Source organism: Rhinoderma darwinii, chromosome 2 (assembly GCF_050947455.1).
Source record: "Rhinoderma darwinii isolate aRhiDar2 chromosome 2, aRhiDar2.hap1, whole genome shotgun sequence".
Classification (NCBI taxonomy): domain Eukaryota; kingdom Metazoa; phylum Chordata; class Amphibia; order Anura; family Rhinodermatidae; genus Rhinoderma; species Rhinoderma darwinii.
In genome coordinates, this window is record NC_134688.1 from 233,781,165 (window position 1) to 233,802,736 (window position 21,572).

At 44.0% G+C, this 21,572-nt stretch overlaps 1 protein-coding gene across 1 annotated transcript in view; it reads left to right on the top strand.

Annotated features, from left to right (window-relative positions):
- DOC2B (double C2 domain beta) overlaps positions 1-21,572 on the top strand; it is a 657,062-nt gene that overhangs the window by 514,505 nt on the left and 120,985 nt on the right. The gene's annotated exons all lie outside the window — the stretch shown is intronic.

Below are 21,572 nucleotides of genomic sequence, written 5' to 3' on the forward strand. Positions count from 1 at the left end.
GGTGGAATGCGCGTCGGGGCTTGCAAGTGCGTGAAAAACACATGCCACACGTAAAGCACACTAATGCAAAAACGCAATTCACATGGACAGATTTACACACGTTTTTTACGTTAAATCTGTCACGCTTGTGTGAATATAGTCTAGGGGAAAGCCCTGGGCCTTACAAAGGCCCCTACGTCTATCCAGAAATAATCCCTCTTAGGGCATACTTAAGGTATGCAAAGGGCAGTAATGCATAGGTATGCGAAAATATTATAGTAAAAAAAAAATAACTGTAGAAGTCCTCTTGTGGAACAATAAAAATATATATATATTAAAGTCTAATTAAACACACACAAAATAAAGAATAAACAAAATAATTTTTAATAAAAACTTTTTTATTGAATTTGTGGAACGGTAAAACATTTTTGATAAATTATATGCTAATTTTTAGAGATTGAAAGAAATATACATTAAAAACACCCCCTAATTAAAAAAAAAAAAACAACACCACAAGCAGAAACGTTAGTGTAAAAATAAAAAGTTATGGCTCTCAGAATGCGGTGATACAAAAACAGAAAAATATGCTGCGTCCTGAATGCAAAATGAGCCACGCCTAAGTGGTTTGTTTTTTAAAACTTGCCATATTTATTTTCATTAAGTCAAATTTAAGGTAAAAAAAAAAAAAGTGCTGAAGGTTAAATGACCTATTTTGGATTTGGCACCAGAATGTAATCATGGGCTGCCTATGCGTTCCTGTCCATTTTCATCACTTTGAATGATATCCTAAAGACCTTTTACAAAAACCAGTGATGTGTACAAATCAAAAGACTTTTCCCACCACAAGCAATGACACCATATTGATTAGATATGCCATCAATGTCTGAGATTGTGGGGGACCCGACTGAATGAACTATAGGGACAAATTAACATAAATACTAGAACAATAAAATACTGATTATGATTAAATGAAAGCAAGGTTATTATTTTGGGTTTATAATATATATTCCATGTTACTATGAGTGAATTGATCTGAAGTAAATGTTATCATCATTTAAGTATTTGATTGTTTTAATACTAACATTGCTGTAATAAATTATGAAATGCGGTTTCATTACTATAAATTAATATGAAAGACTGTTATGAATCTGCTCAAATGTTTTCCCAATAGTATGTCCCATCTATTTGTTTATCTATTGTATTGTTCTAGATCAAATGCTTTAATTATATTCTATTAGTGGTAGATCAGGGACACAAGCCCCAAGGCATATTTCCCGCCAAAACCAAAAAAACTAAACCAAAAGATTAGAATTGTGCAAATTGTGCCTGTCATGCGAGCCGTCTCAGCCCAGAGCAGGTGGGTATAATGAGATTATTGCATCGCACTGGGCTGCTCGGCTAACCCTTCCGATCATAGACTGAAGCCTTAAAGTCGCCATTGACAAATGATAATACATCCATTTTGGGGCACCAATGCTCTTGGGGGGACCCATGGCTGCCCAAACCGCCACAGCGTACAAAGCGAGAGAGCGCAGCTGGGACACAGTGTCAGTGTTGTCATGGCAACGTCACTTAGCAGCGCTGTGCCGCATTATAGTGATGTTATCCTCCTCTTGACATGCAGTGAGGGAGAGAACAGGAAGACACTGCGAAGCTGCGCGTTCAGCAGAGCGTCAGTATGCAGGAAGGAGAAACTAGGGAGAGAGCAGGAGGAAAGGGGAGGCATAGTGTTTGCCGGTAGCGCCTCATGGAGCTTTCTGGGAATGTGCTGAAGCAGTACACAACACTTGGGGCCGGATTTGTGTTTCCTGACGATAAAGATTCTGTAAACAGACATTCATTTACTACTGCTGCACTCTGTTGAAAGTACCTTTATGATTTGTATATGCAAACTCTTCAATTTTAGTGCCCTTCTGTGACAAAACAGTGCTACAGGGGTAATGAATTGCACATATGCATCAAGTGGGCATCAACTGCTGCTCGCTATAGATATAGCGAGGGGTGGGCAAGTTTTGTGAACAGCCCAGGGCTTATGGTACACTTAATCCACCTCTGCCTGTGGCCTAGGAGAGTGAAAGGCAGGTAAGGGAGCAGAAAGAAATTGATCCGGCGTTTTTATATATATCAGGTGGGCAAACACTTTTTGATCAAAATGTGCACTAAGAACCTCCCTATTATAAGTAGATTTAGCTTTAGTGCATATTTATTTATATTTAGTGGTTTAGGTGGCATTAGTGTCGCAGTGTGCTGTCACCATTCTTTTTCTGCTAGATAGATAGATAGATAGATAGATAGATAGATAGATAGATAGATAGATAGATAGATAGATAGATAGATAGATAGATAGATATACAGTCCAATTGTAGATGAACACAGCACTCCACACAGTTATATATTAGGCCATGTGCACGTTACCAGAGGATGACGTTCCCCAGCTTAAATACATAGAAACCATTGGACAAAGTAATGGCACCAGGACTTCCAGATAGATGAAAAAAGAGTGGATTTATTCACCTCAAGAGAGCAGCGACGTTTCGGTTCGTCACAGAACCTTTCTCAAGCTCTACAACACTACACACATTGTCAGGTATAAATAGAAGGTACACCCAGTAATTAACATAAAACTAGTTGATGTACAGTTTACAAAAATCGAGTGTATAAACATGAATTTCAACCCATATTATAGAGCAGTTATTCAGAGTGCATTAATTCAATAATGCTTCCATATATCAAGTGCAGTATATGTGAATACAAAATATACAAAAATGATCTACAGTGCTTCAATTGGCAATTAGGCTAATCACTGAAAGCTGCAGAGGCCAATCTAAGAGATATAGATGTATGAAAATAACACAGGAGGACATACATTACATTAAAGGAATTGGAATGGATATATAGACTTGAAACTATGTCTCCCAAGGGATTGAATGTGGAATACCCTTTTGGTCCACATATTTAGAAGAGTAGGTGGTTTTTTTCTCCTGATACATGGGTGGTATGATTGGTGGAATCGTTTGATGGTATAGTCAGCCTATACATATATGTAATTCAATGGCCTGATCATGCCACTATAGTGCCCTCAGACAGTGTCATGCCACCATAGTGTCTCCACACTGTGTGATGACCACATAGTGCCCAGACACGGTATTATGCCCTCAAAGTGCCCTACACAGTACCATGCCCCATATTTCCCCCCACACAGTTTCATACCCCATAATAATTCCACACAGTATCATGCCCCATACAGTATTATGCCCCATAGTGCTGTATCATAGAAGGTTTTCCCTGCACTAACTGCTGCAGGGCAAACATGTGGTCACCCACAATTTACCATTGATAGGGATTGTCCAGTAGGTTCTGATTCTTTAAATTATATGTTGAGCAACTGCAGAGAATATGCAATTAATACTAATGCAATTGATATCACTTTGTCTTGGTTATGTGTAAAACAAAGGAAATAGGTGTTATTACTGTAGAGGGTTTATACATAAGGCCTTGCTATGTGCACAAATCCTCTACAGCTGCCCAAGCCTACAGCATAGACAGAACCAAACCTACAGCATCAATATGGTAACAGAATCAAGCCAGGAGCATAAATACAATAATGGAACCAATCTTACTGCAAAGATACTGTAAAACAGTCAAGTTTACTGAATAGATATGCTAATAGAAGCAAACTTACAGGATAGATATGGTACTAGAACCACGTCTACAGTCTAATATACCATAATAGAACCAAGCCTAGAGTTAGATACAGTAATAAAGCCAAGCCTGCAGCAAAGATATTGTCACGGGGCCTATAGAGGATGGTGTGGACCCATTGTTTTGCCAACGGATTTTGGATAGGGCTAAACTGGGGAGTGTAATCTACGGGATAACTAGGTTTTCACCCTCTAACCTCTGTACATATACAGGGACTTAGCTGCTAGAATCCCTAGGTCGCTACCCCCAAAGTAGTCTTCGTTGGCAACGGCCAACGTGGACATGTGTGGTACAAAGACAGCAGATTAAGTACAAGGTCAGGACTGCAGCGTAGATCAGGGTAGGTGGTAGACATTCACTTAGGGGTATCAGAGCCAGAGATCAGGGGAGGCGGCAGGTGGTCATCACGATGAACACATAAATGGTCAAGGCAGGCAGCAACCAGTGATGGACAAATTCAGGCAGGGTCAATAACAGAATGTTCAAATAGATAACACAGAAATTACTATTAGTAAGCTAGAGTATAAACCTTATTCCTCAGGCATGAAGCAATGTGGGAAGTACCCTTTTATACCCAGGAATGCTGGGTGGAATTTGGCACGTGCTGGCCCTTAAGAGAAGGGTCAGCGCGCGCCCTAGAAGAAGCAGTAACAGAGCAAGAAGGGGAGCGCAGTGTGGGAGGCCAAGAGCAGAGTGGAGTGGAGGAGAGACGTGACCCTGGCCGGGAGCCAGAAGACACCATGGACTGGTGAGTATACGGCAGTAGGAGCGTGCGGCAGCCATTACAGATACAATAACAGAACCAATCCTACAGCATATATACAGTAATATAACAAAGCAAGAGATACAATAACAGGACCAAGCATACAGCATCAATACAGTAACAGAATCTAGCTCATTGAAGAGATGCTGTAACAGAATTAAGTACTACATGCATAAAGTAACAGAACCAATCTTACTGCATAGGTACAGTAACAGAACCAAGCATACTACATAGATACAGTAAAAGAAACAAACTTACTGCATGGATACAAGTAACAGTACCAAGCTTACTGCATAGATATGTAACATAACCAAACTTACTGCATAAATACAAGTCAGGCCCTATTCACACGACAGAATGTGTGGCATTACCTACAGGGGGGCTATGTGGCATTACCTACAGGGGGGCTGTGTGGCATTACTTACAGGGGGGCTGTGTGGCATTACCTACAGGGGGGTTGTGCCCTATTTCGGGCCGTTCTCCGGGCTGTACAGCTCCCATAGAAGTCTATGGGGCCGTGTAAAGCATGGCTGTCACTCAGATGTGATCCGAGTGACAGCCGTGCATTCTGCCGCTCGCTCGCTCTCTTCCCCTCCTTACAGTGCGAAGTGCATGTGAGGAGGAGGGTATTTTGTTGCTCCCTGTAGGAGATGAATCCCTAATCCCCGGCCACAGCTCCGGTTGAAGCTGTGGCCGGGGATTCCGCTCCAGGAGAAGTCTGGTAGTAGATAGCGCCAATGTAGGGGACCGTTCCAGGAGAAGTCTGACTTCAATGTTAATATATGGACAGTGAAGTCAGGTAGTTCTCCTGGAGCAAAAACACCGGCCACAGCGCCGGGAATTCCGTTTCAGGAGTAGGGGACCACACCAGGAGAAGTCCCTGACGTGACTATCCATATATAGACAGTGCAGTTAGGGACTTCTCCTGGAGCAGAATCCCTGGCCACAGCATCAGCTACGCTGTGGCCGGGGATTGGGGATTCCGCTCCTACAAGGAGCAAAAAAATACCCTCCTCCTCCTCACACGCACTTCACACTGTGAGAAGGAGAGAGAGCGACGGAAGACACGGCCGTCACTCGGGACACATTCCAGTGATGGCCGTGTATTACCCGGCCCCATAGACTTCCATGGGGGCCGGGAGAACGGCGAAATTACGGCATGTCCCATTTTTTGACGGCCGGGTTTCCCGGGCCATCAAAAAATCGTTTGTGTGAATAGCCCCATTTGGGGTCTATTGTTCTTACTGCGGCCCAAAAACGTCCGTCGGACAGCCAGGAAACCCTGTCGTGTGAATAGGGCCTTAGAGGGCACATTGCCAATAAAAACGGCCGTTTTGGTCCGTTTTTCTCGGTCGTTTTGCATCCGTTTTGCATCCGCTCCGTTTTAAAAACGGATAAATTGCATTTGTAAATTTTCTGCTACACACTTCCCTCTGTAGATAATGTCACACACTGCCCTCTGTAGATAATGCCACACACTGCCCTCTGTAGATAATGCCACACATTGCACTCTGTAGATGCTACCACAGCCCCCCTGTAGGTAATGCCACACAACCCCCTTGTAGGTAGTGCCACACAGACCCCCTTGTAGGTAGTGCCACACCCCACCTGTAGGTAATGCCACACAGGCCCTCTGTAGATAATGCCACACAGCCCCTCTGTAGATAGCGCTACACAGCACCCTTGTACATAGCCACCCCCCATAGATGGCGACCCCCCCTACCTTCCTGTAGGGGACTGCTCCAGGAGAAGTCCCTAACTTCTATGTCCATATATGTACAGTGGCGCCGAGGATTCCGCTTCAGAAGTCCCTGATGTCACTGTCCATATATGGATAGTGAAGTCAGGGACTTCACCTGGAGCGGAATCACCGGCCAAAGCGCCGGGGATTCCACTTCAGGAGTAGGGGACCGCTCCAGGAGGAGTCCCTGACGTCACTGTCCATGTATGAAAGTACCAAGTTTACTGCAATGATACAAGTAACAGAACCAAGCCTACTGCATAGATACATTTAACAGAACCAAGCTTACTGCATAAATACAAGTAACAGAACCAAGCTTACTGCATAGATACAAGTAACAGAACCAAGCTTACTGTATAGATACAAGTAACAAAACAAAGCTTACTACATGGATACAAGTAACAGAACCAAGCTTACTACATAGATACAGTAACAGAACCAAACTTACTGCATAGATACAAGTAACAGAACCAAGCTTACTGCATAGATACAGTAACAGAACCAAGCTCACTGCATAGATACAAGTAACAGAACCAAGCTTACTGCATGGACACAAGTAACAGAACCAAGCTTACTGCATAGATACAAGTAACAGAACCAAGCTTACTGCATAGATACAGTAACAGAACCAAACTTACTGCATAGATACAAGTAACAGAACCAAGCTTACTGCATAGATACAGTAACAGATCCAAGCTCACTGCATAGATACAAGTAACAGAACCAAGCTTACTGCATGGACACAAGTAACAGAACCAAGCTTACTGCAGAGATACAAGTAACAGAACCAAGCTTACTGCATAGATACAGTAACAGAACCAAGCTTACTGCATAGATACAAGTAACATAACCAAGCTTACTGCATGGACACAAGTAACAGAACCAAGCTTACTGCATGGATACAAGTAACAGAACCAAGCTTACGGCAAGGATACAAGTAACATAACCAAATTTACTACATAGATACAGTAACAGAACCAAGCTTACTTCATAGATACAGTAACAGAACCAAGCTTACTGCATAGATACAGTAACAGAACCCAGCTTCCTGCATAGATACAAGTAACAGAACCAAGCTTACTGCATGGACACAAGTAACAGAGCCAAGCTTACTGCAAAGATACAAGTAACAGAACCAAGCTTACTGCATGGATACAAGTAACAGAACCAAACTTACTACCTAGATACAGTAACAGAAACAAGCTTACTGCATAAATACAGTAACAGAACCAAGCTAACTACATAGATACAGTAACAAAACCAAGCTTACTGCATAGATACAAGTAATAGAACCAAGCTAACTGCATAAATACAAATAAGAGTACCAAGCTTACTGCATGGATACAAGTAAAATAGCCAAACTTACTGCATAAAAACAAGTAAGAATACCAAGCTTACTGCATGGATACAGTAACAGAACCAAGCTTACTACATAGATACAATAACAGAAGCAAGCTTACTGCATGGATACAAGTAACAGAACCAAACTTATTGCATGGACACAGTAGCAGAACCAAACTTATTGCATGGACACAGTAGCAGAACCAAACTTACTGCATAGATACTGTAACAGAGCCCAACTTACTGCATGGATACAGTAACAGAACCAAGCTCAATGCATTGATTTGGTAACACAACCAAGCCTACTGTAAAAAAACAGCACCCAAAACCAAACCTAAAGATTTACTGTACTACCAGAATCAAGCTTAATGTATAGATAAGTTAACGGTGTTGTGTATATCGCTTAGTATATTCCCGAATCACGTTGCGTATATATACCAGTGCCAAAATGCTGATTTAAGTGGGCAAGGTATGTGGGGGCACAAAAATCCCCACACTTGACCTAGTCCTGATGCAGCGAGCGTTGCTAGTGCTCAGCAGGCCTGGCAAAAGAGGAGATTCCGATACAAATAGGAAGTACTCTGATACACTGTGTTATTGCTAGGATATGGAAAAACATTCTGATCGTCAGAGGTCCGTCCTCTAGGACCCTCACCGGCCCAGAGAAGGAACAGACACAAGTCCATTAGCCCCTTCCCGACATATGACATACAGTTACATCATAGCCGGGTACGGGAAGTATGGTGCGGGCTCACGGAGTGAACTCGCTCCATACGATGCGGTTGTCGGCAGTATGTTACAGCTGACACTTCAGAGTAACGAGCAGCATCGCGCTCGACCGCAGCATTTAAATCGTTAGAAAGAGGGGGCGGACCCCTCTAACATCTCATCGCGCCCCCCGCAACGCAATCTCGGGGGGCGAAGGTTGCTATTGCTGCCTGGGGGCCTTTGTACACCTATTAAGCCCTGCCTCCGGCAGGGCTTACTAGATGCCTGTCAGAATCACGATATACTGCAATACATTAGTATTGCAGTATATCGTGCAAGCGATCTAACGATCGCAGGTTGAAGTCCCCTAGGGGGACTAATAAAAAAAAGTAAAAATGAGTTCAATAAAGTTTTTTTTTGTGTAAAAAAAAATAAAAATATTAAAAGTAAAAAAAAAAACTTTTTCCCATTTTCCCCCTAGAGCATAGTAAAAAAAAAAAATAAATAAACATATTTGGTATCGCTGCATCCGTAAAAGTCTGCTCTATTACAATATATCAATATTTAACCCGCATGGTGAACGCCGTAAAAAAAAAATAGTAAACGCCAAAATGTCTATTTTTTGGTCACCTAATCCCCCACAAAAAAATGAAATAAAATGTGATCAAACCATTGCATGTACACCAAAATGGTATTATTAAAATCTACAGCTTATCCCACAAAAAATAAGCCCTCCTTCCACTTAATCGACGGAAAAAAAAAAAAGTTATGGGTCTCGGAATTTGGCGACACAAAATAAATTTTCTTTTTTACACTTAGGTTTTTACTTGTAAAAGTAGTAAAATATAGAAAAAACTATATATATTTGGTATCGCCGTAATTGTATTGACCCACAGAATAAAGTTAACATGTTGTTTTAATTGCACAGTGAATTCCGTAAAATTGGCGCGCAAAATTTTTTTTTCCCGTTTCCTAGTACATTATATGGCAAAATAAGTGGTGCTACGAAGAACTACAACTCGTCCCGCAAAAATAAAGCCCTCATAGTACTATATCGACGGAAAAATAAAGACGTTATGGCATCTGGAAGGTGGGGAGGAAAAAACGAAAATTAAAATCTGAAAGTTGTTTACAACGGGAAGGGGTTAGAAATTTCACCTGCACAGCCACATTCCTGACCAGGGAACTTCAACACAGCCCCATTCAATGGGCGTGTATTTTTATATGGAAAATGTATCCATCTTTTTGTTAATGATGGCACCTTTCATTTTCCATTTTTAATAGTAGTCACTTTAAATTAGCAGCAAAAGATCCCGACAAGATGTACTCCTTCCTACACAGCTTATAAATAGGATGCCTAAGTTATTCCGACGGTCTTCATCTGTATTATATTATCCTATAAGTAGAAAATTAACTGCTATACATTCACAAACACAAAATAAATAGATTCAGACAAGTCATTTGTAACTATGGAAAATGTAAACTTACTAGACTAGACTATTGACATCTCCCGTTGAATACAATGCTTATATATGAGGGTTTGTGTTGTTTGCCAGAGTTTGTAATATGTGTATACGAGCTTGATATAAAAATATATTTGGTTTTAAAACTGGCATTACTCTTTCAGGCCCCATGCACACGACCGTATTTTTGTCCATCCGTAAATACTGGCGTAAAAACGGGCCCTTGGTCACACGTATTCGACCCGTATTGCACCAGTATTTACGGACCCGTGCCTGTAAATACGGGTCCGGTGTCACCCGTATTCCACCCGTATTCCACCCGTATTTACAAGCACATTTTCGCTGCAAAATTACACTGCAGTAATCGGCAGCCCTTCTCTCTATCAGTGCAGGATAGAAATAAGGGACAGCCCTTTCCGTAATAAAAGTAAAAGAAATTCATACTTACCCGGCCGTTGTCTTGGTGACGCGTCCCTCTCTTGAGATCCAGTCCGACCTCCCTGGATGACGCGCAGTCCATGTGACCGCTGCAGCCAGTGATTGGCCTGTGATTGGCTGCAGCGGTCACATGGGCTGAAACGTCATCCCAGGAGGCCGGACTGGAGATAGAAGTAGGGAGTTCTGGGTAAGTATGAACGTCTTTTTTTTTCTTTTACAGCTTTATCTATATTGTGATCGGCAGTCGCAGTCACTGTCCCTGGTGCTGAAAGAGTTACTGCCAATCGTTTAACTCTTTCAGCACCCTGGACAGTGACTATACACTGACATCGCCTAGCAACGCTCCCGTAATAACGGGTGCACACACGTAGTCACCCATAATTACGGGAGCCCCATAAACTTCTATGGGCCTGCCCGTGCCGTAATTACGGCCTGAAATAGGACATGTTCTACATTTTTCAACGGCACGGGCAACTTCCCGTAAGCATACGGGGACGTACCCGTGGCCAATAGAAGTCTATGGGCCGTAATTACAGGCCGTGATTACGGGCGTTTTTACGTTCGTGTGCATGGGGCCTCACATTGCTAAAAAAGAACATTGCATCATGTTAGACAGCGCAAATGTTATGGTATAAAAATGCGTAAGAGGTACTCCAGTCGCACAGAGGTAAATTTAAAGTATGAAGAGCAAAACTCAGAAATGAGTAGCAGTTACTGCCAAGTTTATCTTGGTGTGAAGTCGTCTTATTCTCATAAGTGGAGGTGGATTAACATTTAAGTCAGTCAATCACATTCGGACAACTGTTTTCCTCAAAACCCCCCATAAATATGTTCATTTCTATGAGAACAGGGGAAAAAAAGAATGTTTGGCATTTCCTATGCTCATTCGAATGTCGGTCAATTTGACCAAAATTGGCAGTTTCAGACATTTTTCTTCTAATGTCTATCGCAAGCTTTAGTGTTGACAATCACACTTTGAGGTCAGTTTCAAGACAAGGTTTTCTGACCTTAGTGCTTTTGTTTAGAGTCTAGATTAATCGCCAATTTTGTTGAGTTAATAAAACTTTTTGGAGTTAAGCCAACTGGCTCAGTACAGTTTTTGTTTTTTTTATTTTATATTCAACGTTTATTAAAAAGACAAAATGTACAACTAGTACAATGTCATTACCATAAATCGGAAGTTGTAGTTACATGTGTTGTAACTACATACGTATAGTCTGGTCCTGCAGTTACGAAATTTAAAGGGGTTGCTATACTGAGACACGCTTATACTGGCCTGTCAGCACATCATAACTGCCTGTATCAGCAATACATTAATAATAAGTAGGAAATGTGTTTTTATGATGAATCCCTCAATTGTGTCAATGTAAATTTTCATGCAGGCCTAACATTTTTTATCACCTTATTCTAGTTTCTAGAGGGTGCAATTCTGATAATAAAATTATACTGGAGAACTGCCAGGGTGTCACTTTCAGTATGGAATGCCTTCCTTGTCCTATTGAATTTGTTAAAGAAAAACCAGATAGTTTTTAGCTGTCCGTATTATGTTATGTTTTTGTTTATATATTCTCATGGCCTGTATTTCTTTTCATGTCCTGATGGTGGCAGAGTGATCCACTAAATTTTTTATTGTCAGGTATTGTCTTTAATAAATTTTTTCTTTTATCTTTGTACATAATTAAAAAAAAAAAAAAATCCATTGGTATTCCATGTTATTCTAATTCCAGTATAATATTTAACTGCTACCCTATGAAATGTCAATACGCTACAACAAACTATCAAGTCATTTTCATAAAAAATATGACCTTTATTAACATACCAAAAACCAAGAATGGGCAGGCACACTGCCTATCTATGGAGTGCAAAGTATATGCCCTAGAACAAACAACTAAACCTACCGGAGAAAGTAGGGCAAAAAAAAAAACTGACATGCACCTCCAAAATTCTATAAAAATAGTAAAAAAAAATATTGACACCAAGAAGAGAACAAACAAGTTAAAAACATTGTATACAAAAATTCAAACAGTGATCCATAATAAGATACACCGTAAAGTGCACACGAGCCCCAAACTAGATCAGACCTGCCGGACACATAAATGGCCCTAATAAGGATCCCACTTCAATACATGAGTGTTGACATGTCATCACTCAAGCAGGAAGAACAGAGACTGGTAGGGACCGGGAAAGCTGCTGCACAGGATTAATCATTTGAGTATTACTTCTTTTATTTTACACCATAGTAAGCAGCTTTTTAAAAATGTAATGGGGTTGGACAGCCCCTGTAAGGAAGTGAAATATGTTTACCATGTCTAATATGATTCACCAAATTTATTTGCACTATTTTGATAAAATTGGGTCAGTTTGCACCATCTTCCCAACTGCTAAATGTGTTTATTATATGTCACTATTGATAAATCTTCCTCGGTTGTGTTTCCAGGGTAAACATAATGGAGTACGCTTAGTAAAGCTGGTATTACACAGCCTGACGAGGGCCGTGTAAACGTGCGCCAATCAACGAGACACCTCATTGATCGTTGCTCGTTTGCTCCTTTCACATGAAGCTAGTATGGGGACGAGCGCAAGTTACTCTGATCGCTCGTCCCCATACATTTGTATCATGTCAGCAGCACATCTCCCTGTTTACAGAGGGAGATGTGCTGCAGACAACGATAATAGTTTCAGTATTTAAAACGATACTATCATCTGATGAACGAGCTTTTGCATTTTACACAGGGCAATTATCGCAAACGAGCATTCTGTGAACGCTCGTTTGTCCAATAATTGGCCAGTGTAAAAGGGCTTTAATACTGGAATACACCCAGACAGGATGTTCGTGCAGATCACTAGTGTAGCGTGTGCCATATTTCCCAACACAGCATATACATGTTGCAGAATGTGACAGACACTACCAGGGCCGCTATCAGGGCAGTACTACTGGTACTGCCATCAGGGGCCCAGCCACATGGCTGAAAAAAACAGGCCGGCCCGATTCTCAGTAACTTTAACCAGTTGCGGAACACCCATAGACTATTTTGAATATAAACTCAAAGCACTACTTAGATGAATATGCAAAAAAGTAGTTTATTTGGAAGGCAATATTTAAAGGTAAGTAACGTTTCGCCCACAATCCAGCCTTTATCAAACCTTATTGCCCCTGGTCAATGGGAAAAAGGTCATCAGAGAAAAAGCCCTGTGTAGTTGGGTATCTAGTACTATTGGTATGCATACCAATGGTACAAGATACCCAACTACACAGCGCTATTTCTCTGAGGACCTTTTTCCTATTGACCAGCGGCAATAGGGTTTGATAAAGGCCGGATTGTGGCCGAAACGTTAGGAGTGCTTAAAAATGTATCTTCAAAATATTAACGGGGTGGGAACCCTTCCAATAGCACCCAGACAAGTTGCAGAGTGCCACATTTTTGATTTTCATTCACCCATAGACTATGACTGGGCGGTCCGCAATGAACTCTGCAGGGACGTTACAGAACGTCCCTGCAGATATGCACTGTTTGTCACTATAGCGGAATTTTACTCCGTGACAAAGCTATCTCCAGACAGCTGACATCACGGACCTCTGCCCAGAGACAAATCAGCAAGGTTTTTGGGCATGTGATCATTGTGATAACCTGTCACAATGATCACTACACTTTCCCCTCACGGCTTCCCCCGCCACAAACCGCAACAATCTGTGGTGCAGTTTTTCGTCCGGAATGTCCGCCGTGGAAAACTGCAGCCTTTAGCCAGCCTGCCAGCAGGCTGGCCTTCTGGGAAGACGTTTCATCCCAGGTGACCGCTGCAGCCTGTGATTGGCTGCAGCGGCGGTCATATGGGATGACATGTCATCCCAGGAGCTCAGCCCTCTGACAACATCCAGGCTGGCCTCCTGGGATGACGTTTCATCCCGTGTGACTGCCGCTACAGCCTTTGATTGTATGATAAGTACGAGAATTTTTTCTTTCTGAGTTGCGTTTTTTGCAACAGAATCGCTGCGACTCCGCCGCAAAAAACGCAACAACTGCTATTTTTACCTCCCGAGTGAATTCAATGGGGAAATCCCGCAACAAAGAAGCAGCGTTTACGCGAATACAATTGACGTGCACGGGAATAAATTTCCGCACCGTATGTCAATTTCTGAGCGTTTTTTTCTGCTCAGCATTTACGCAGTGTGTGGATTCGATTTGTTCTATCTCATCCACTTTGCTGCTACTGTATTATGCTGCAGATTTTCTGCAACGTGTGAACTGACCCAAATGGGCCTTGTTCCTTACTCTCAAGTAACTAACACTGGGGCCCTGAGAGGGCTTACAGAAGCGGTAGATGCTGCATGAGCAAGCATTAAAGCAGAAGCTCCGTGTGGAGAGAGCTCGCCCACCAGACAGGTCCTTCTATACACAGCCGACTGGAACATGCAAGGCCAGTGAGTGTCGTCCCCCCTCTCTATCCTGCTTCACATCCCTCCTGATCCCACTTGTAGAATACATAGAGCACAGTATATTTTAAAAGTTTTTTTAGTTTCACTCACTTTTGTTGCCGCAATTTTCGTAATTGTGGCAAAAATGGCACAATTTTGCAGCGATAATAATAAAGTCACGCAAAACTTCACCATTTGTGCCGCAATTATAAAAATTGCATAAAATAACAGTGCAAAACATGAAAAAACAGTGCTGATAGGCTATATTCTCACAGCACGGTCAAATCACGTTTTTGCCGTGATTTTCCAAAAATTGTGGTAAAAAATGGGATTTGACCACATTGTGTAAATAGACTAAGGCCTTATTCAGACGGCTGTATTTGGTCAGTGATATAGGGACCGTGTGTCGGTCGTATTTCCCGTTCCTACCACAGTTCAGGGAGACTGGCTTCTGGCATTCAAGATATCTATGGTGCTAGCAGTCCCATACTGTAATCATGTTTTCAATTCGGGACAGTATTCTTGTGGGGAGGCAGGGACTCTTAGCATCGTGGATGACCATAATGCTAAGAGCCCGGCTGCTTAAACTGTGGTCGGTCCAGGAAATACGGCCGACATGCAGTCTGTATATCACGGACCGAATACGGCCATCTAAATATGGCCTAATGCCCTTCAGACGGATTTGTCTCCTATTTTCGGTGCAGATTGCGCACTGAAAATTCACTACAAATTACAATATAACTCATGTGAACAGGGTTTACCTTTTTTTTAAAGGATGGAATAGCATAGTAGACTACGATATTCCATCTTGAGAGAGCCCGCAAAAAAAGTATACCGCTCCTGACAATACTATATGGACAGTAATGTCAGGAGACTCCCAATGCCAGAGTCCCCAGGCAGAGCATCGCAATCACTCTGCCCTTGGTCTCTGGCCCTGGGGAAGCTCCTAACATCACTGTCCATATATGGACATCAGGATCAGCGCCAGAGTAGGAGCTCTGCCCGGGGACCACAACCCTGGGAAAGCTAGTAACGTCACTGTCCATTTATGGAGAGTGACTTCAGGAGCTTCCCCAGGGCCATTCCCCGGGTGACATATCCCACTGTATGCCATACAGTGGGATACGCTTTGGCTGAATTGAACAAAATCTTGGGCATTAGCCGGTCACTGCATGACTCATGGTTTTGTTCACTGTAATTGACATCAGTACCAAAATGAATTAACACGCATAACCAGGGGCGTAGCTATAGGGGTCGCAGCGGTCGCACTTGCGACCGAGCCCCTAAGCCCACGGGCTCTCGTTGCCATACAGCACGCTTCCTAAAGAAATCTTCTGTGCCAAGCCAGCACTTCCTGGTTACGGTCACATGGTACACTTAGTGTACCATGTGACCGTGTTGTCACGTGACACGGCTTCCAGACAGTGGAATGGAAGAGTCGGTGCAGAGGACTCCAGGTAAGCTGCAGTCTGGAATGTAATGTATTGTGATGCAATGTGTTGTGTTGTAATGTAATGTCTTGTTGTAATGTATTGTGCTGTTTGCAGTGGAGAGGGGGGGAGCGTTAAATCACAGCCCCCCCCCCTCCTCTCTCCACCGCAAACTGCACAATACAACACAATACAGTATAGTACACGACTGTATGAGAGCAGGGCTGCGGCTGTGTAATACAGTCACTGAGCCGCTCCTGAGTCCTGACATGTGCGCGCCGTCAGGATGATGCGATGCGGCCGGCGCTGCACTAATGATCTGCGGCACTGAAGACAGAACATAGCGGGCGCACTACAAAACACCCCCATGTTCTGTCTTCAGTGCCTGAACCGCCGCTCATTAGTGCAGCGCCGGCCGCATCTCCTCATGCTGACCGCGCGCGCACTTCCTGTCAGGAGCGGGGCAATGACTGTATTACACAGCCGCAGCCTCGCTGGCGGAGATCAGAGAACCTCTTATCTCCGTTGTTATTCCCGTGAATGCTGCGATCACAGCGGACTGCAGCATTAAGGGGAAAATGAGAAGGGGAGATGCCCCTGGATCGTGTCACGGGGAATTCCTGTGACGCGATCGAGGGCCATACCATATATGGGCAGACAGACCAGGGTCCATTGAAGGACCCCAGGGCTGTCTTACCATATTTCCTGTTGTTAGGGAATACTGAGTGCTCAAAGACCCCTTCTGCCACATAAGAAGCCACTAGTATTAGGGTATGTTCACACAGCAGCGTCCATTACAGCTGAAATTACGGTGCTGTTTTCAGGAGAAAACAGCACCGTAATTTCAGCCGTAATGGCATGTGCAGGCGTCTTTCGCTGTGTCCATTACGGACGTAATTGGAGCTGTTTTTCCATGGAGTCCATGGAAAACTGCTCCATTTACGTCTGAAGATGTGACAGGCACTTCTTTGAGGCGGGCGTCTTTTTTACGCACCACCTTTTGACAGCGGCACGTAAAAAAAATGCCCGTCAGCACAGTACATCGTAAGACCCATTAAAATGAATGGGCAGATGTTTGCCAACGCTTTTGAGCCGCATTTTCGGATGTAATTCGGGGGTAAAATGCCCAAATTACGTCTGTAAATAGGCCGTGTGAACCCAGACTAATAAATGGCACATAGGTGGGGTGTCGTGTTATGGGTTTTGCATTGAGGCCCATGCGCTTCAAGTTAAGCCTCTGCTTGCAGTGTTGAATTTTTACCTTTGAATATTTCTCTTGTTCCACTTGCAGATGGCCACTATGAAATCATACTCCCTTTTATTTTGAGTCCATTCTTTTTCTTACATATGAAAAACAAACATACCTTAATATTCATTTAATCTGTTTGTATTTCCATCTAAATCTTAGCTGTGAGGCTGCACTTTAATTAAAGCGAAATTCAGATGTGAAAACAAGTGCAGAGTTTTAATTTAAACAGTGAAGTGAAGAATTTCCAGGGGGCTGTGACAGAAAAGTGGGTGGCTGTCTGATTTGATCTGAATCTGAGAGAAAGTAGTATTAAAAACTGACAGATCATGTAAAAAGTACATTTCTACAGACATTTAACAGGACTGGAGTAACGTGTGATTTACTTTAAATGACAGAAATTCATAGAAATATTTTTTTTCTCTCAGAGATCTGGTGTTAGTCAGTTGTAGCCCTGTAGTTTCTCCATTGGTGCATTTTCTACAAAGTATTTAGTCCATGTCTTATTATTTATTAAATTATGCTGTTATCTTTGTGCACAAACGTCATACTATTAATTCTAAGTTATTTGCAATTATAACCAATAAGAATTGTCCCTAACTTCCGGGGGCGGGGCATCGTGGATGGCCGCTTTTAGAGAGAGCTCCTCTGCGCCCTGAGACCATCCGGGCTGTATCCTGGCCATCCTGCCTCGGGGGACGTTGCAGGCAATTCCCCTGACACGGGGGGGGGGGGGCTCGGAGAGACCCCAGAGAGACTCCGATTTGAATCGCCCCGTAGCCGTGGGCGGTGGAACGCCGAAAGAAGCGCGGGCGTCCCTGGCCCCGTCACGCGGCAGAAGATAAAAGCCCGGCGGGAGAAGATCCCTGGATTGGGGATCCCCCTGCTAGGGGAGACAGTGGATCGGGGTGACCCGCCATCAAAAGTAGCATTATAACTGGCACAAATCATCCTACCTGGGTCTCCTGCAGAAGAAAATCTTTCCGGCGGCCATCTTGGAGGAGGCGAGGCTCGGCCGGACCGTGGCTGAACGGCACCCACATCGTGCGGCCGGCAAGAAGAGGGGAGGAAGACATCATAAGGGGGAGGGAGGTCTTCCCTGTGGACTGCTCTGTGACCCCCCGATTATCCATCATTTTACCCCGAGGGGCATTGCTGGTCTGGCAGGGGAAGATCCCGGCCGCCATCTTGTGCGAGGCAAACCTCGCAAGAAGCCACGCCCCGGCCGCCATCTTGAAAAGCCACGGCTCTGCTGCCATCTTGTGGCGGATAAAGGCAACTGCAGCCTGATAGGAAAAGAAGTGCTGGGAAAGGGAGGAGAAGTGGGGCAGACCCCAGGTGAGGACCCCCAAATAGCCAAGTTGTGACCCAGACCAATATCTTGTGTGGGGCAATACCCACATGAAAACACCCGGGCACGATCTCGCGGGTGGCACTGCTGGGCCTGACGGCCATTCTTACTGCCCAGAGACTTGTATACACATCGCACGGGGGGAGAAACCCCGGTGTAACCCCCAGCCAGGGACTACTCAGCGCGACTCTCCTAACTGTGTGCACTACGTCAACATTGTAGGAAGAATCGAGGCTTTATTGCGCCTCAGAAACTTCCCCTTTGACCCGGCTTGGTTCACTTCATCGTTTGCACGGGACATTGTTTGCTGAACACACCATGTATTGTTATAAAGATCCCTCCAAACCTCTGCACATGCTGATGGATCTGTAATGATGTAACGTGCTGTGGGCTACTTTCCTTCTATTTGCCTCTGCTGCCTGTTCATTGTCTGTAAAATCTTTCGTGCTACCCCCCTGACAGGGGAGCGTGACATGGACAAATATTTGACGAAATCTTTGAGAGATTAACCTGTCCGCTTTTGTGCCGCCCGGACGCCCGGGATACCCCCGTCCTCCAAAATGCAGAAATCCAAAACCCATATGAAGGGGGATAAACAGACTCCCAGATCTTCTTCCAATAGAGGTTCCAGCTCTCAAAATCAGTTCACCACAGAACTTCTTCCTGATGACGACGTCACGCCACCCAGACTAACCCCACAGAACAGTCCTTCGCATGACTCGGAAACTGACTCACTTCAGGCGACCTTAGTGGCACAGGAGGTCTCCAAACTTCTGCTTCCTCTCTTCGACAAGCGGCTGGATATCTTACACACGTCCATAAATTGTGCGTTGGCGCAAATCACTTCGAATTCACAAAAAATAGCAGATATGGAAACACGGTTTAATACAGCGGAAGATTCTATCACCACAATGGAGGTCGCCTTAAGGCAAAGTCAAGCCACATCCCAAGCCCTAAGAGATAAATTGGATGACCTAGAAAATAGGGATCGGCGCAGCAATTTGCGCTTCGTGGGCATCCCTGAAAGCGTGACAAACGACCAGCTACTGGACTATATCACCAAAGATATACCCACAGCCCTCAACATTGACCTGGGACGCGACCCCCTCATGATTGAGAGAGTGCATAGGCTGGGACCGCCCAGAACCCGGGGGAATGCGGGAGACAATAGGCCACGTCCAGTAATCGCCAAGTACCTACACTGGGCGATAAAAGAAAGAGTCTTGAGAGCATACAGGCAGCAGGGGAACCTCCACGTGAATGACTCCAAAATCCAGATTTTCCAAGATTACTCGGCGACGGTCGCCCAGAAGAGAAAAGCCTTTGCTGCAATTTGCCGCCTGTTGCACGAACAGAACACCCGATTTCAACTCCTCTTCCCGGCCAAGCTGAAAGTGCAAATGGGGGACCGTACGCTGATGTTTGAGGATCCGATCCTGGCCCGCAGTGGCCTCCATCTGGAAGTGCGGGATGAAGGATAATGAAGACTTTCTGAGAGGAAAAGTTAGCCCTCCTACCAATGGACATGTGCTTACTTCGCTTACCTTGGCGAATTAAAGCGCAAACTGCGGCAGTTGTGTTCATAGCAGAACACCAGTTACTTGTTAATGCCGCTATAAGTTTTGTGGTTTCTATGTCTTTTTTGTGTTACTTATGCTCGCTCATGTATTTTCTCCTTTTTCAGGTGATGGGAGGCGTGACTCCCGCTTGTAATGGCATCAGTGGGAAGGGGCTGTACTCGCGGCTCGCTGGAACCGTGGGGTGCAGCATCTGGCTTTCACTACCTTTGATCCGAATCTACCACCTCGACACAGGATGAGTACCCCAAACACACTACACCCCGACACTTTTAGTACCCACCCTAATATTAAATTCCTTTCCTGGAATGTAGCAGGACTGAACACGCCCCTGAAGAGGAAAGAAGTGCTTAATCATCTCAAAAGACTCTCCCCTGACATTATTTTTCTTCAGGAGACTCACTGGAGATCAGGCACGCAAAGCAACTTGAAAGTCCCATGGCCAGCGGATTGCCTTTCTGCCTCACATTCTTCCTCTTTGCGGGGGGTCGCGACACTTTTCAGAAGGGACATTCAATACACTGTAGAGAACTACATAGCGGACCCTCAGGGCAGGTACCTAATACTACAGGTCTTAATAGCCGGGATAGCATATTTACTGGTGAACATTTATGCCCCTAATCACGACCAACACACGTTTTACCCAGAGGTTCTCCAAATCATAACGAGCTTTCCCGACTGTCGCTTAATAATTGGAGGCGACTTCAATCTTGTACAATGCCCCACACTAGACAGGTCCCCTTCTACACCTCAGTCCCAGGTAGCGACCGCCTCCCTCTCTCTTCTCATTGACTCCCTCAATGTGTGCGATCCCTGGAGGGTGATGGATTCTGGGGCGAGAGAATACACGTGTCATTCTGTAACCCATAAAACATTCTCCCGTATTGACTACTTTCTGATATCCTCCCCCTGTTTGAGGCGCATTATTCATCACGTATACATCCAATCACCATATCAGACCATGCTCCAATTACAATGTCATTATCCTTATCCCCATCCAATGTGAGAACTAGAATATGGAGGTTTCCTGCGTACATGGCAGATTCTGATGACTTTAAACAGTATCTCCAAACATATTGGAGTCAATTCTTGGACGACAACATCTCTCATACGGATGACTCCCCCTTGTTGTGGGCGACTTCTAAGGCTGTAATGAGTGGTCATGTCATCAGCTATCTGTCCCGTAGGCGGAAAACGAGAAGGGAGCGCTTTGACGCCTTACATAAGGCTTTACTGACCGCTCAGCGCACATATGCAGCAGATTCTTCTGCGTATAATCAAACTGTTTATCAGACGGCTAGGCATCTACTAGATACATTTGTCCACGATGAATCCCATTGGCAGATAAAAAATACAGACAATAAATTTTATAGATGGGGAAATAGAACTGGAAAATTACTCGCCACCCTAACTAAGCAA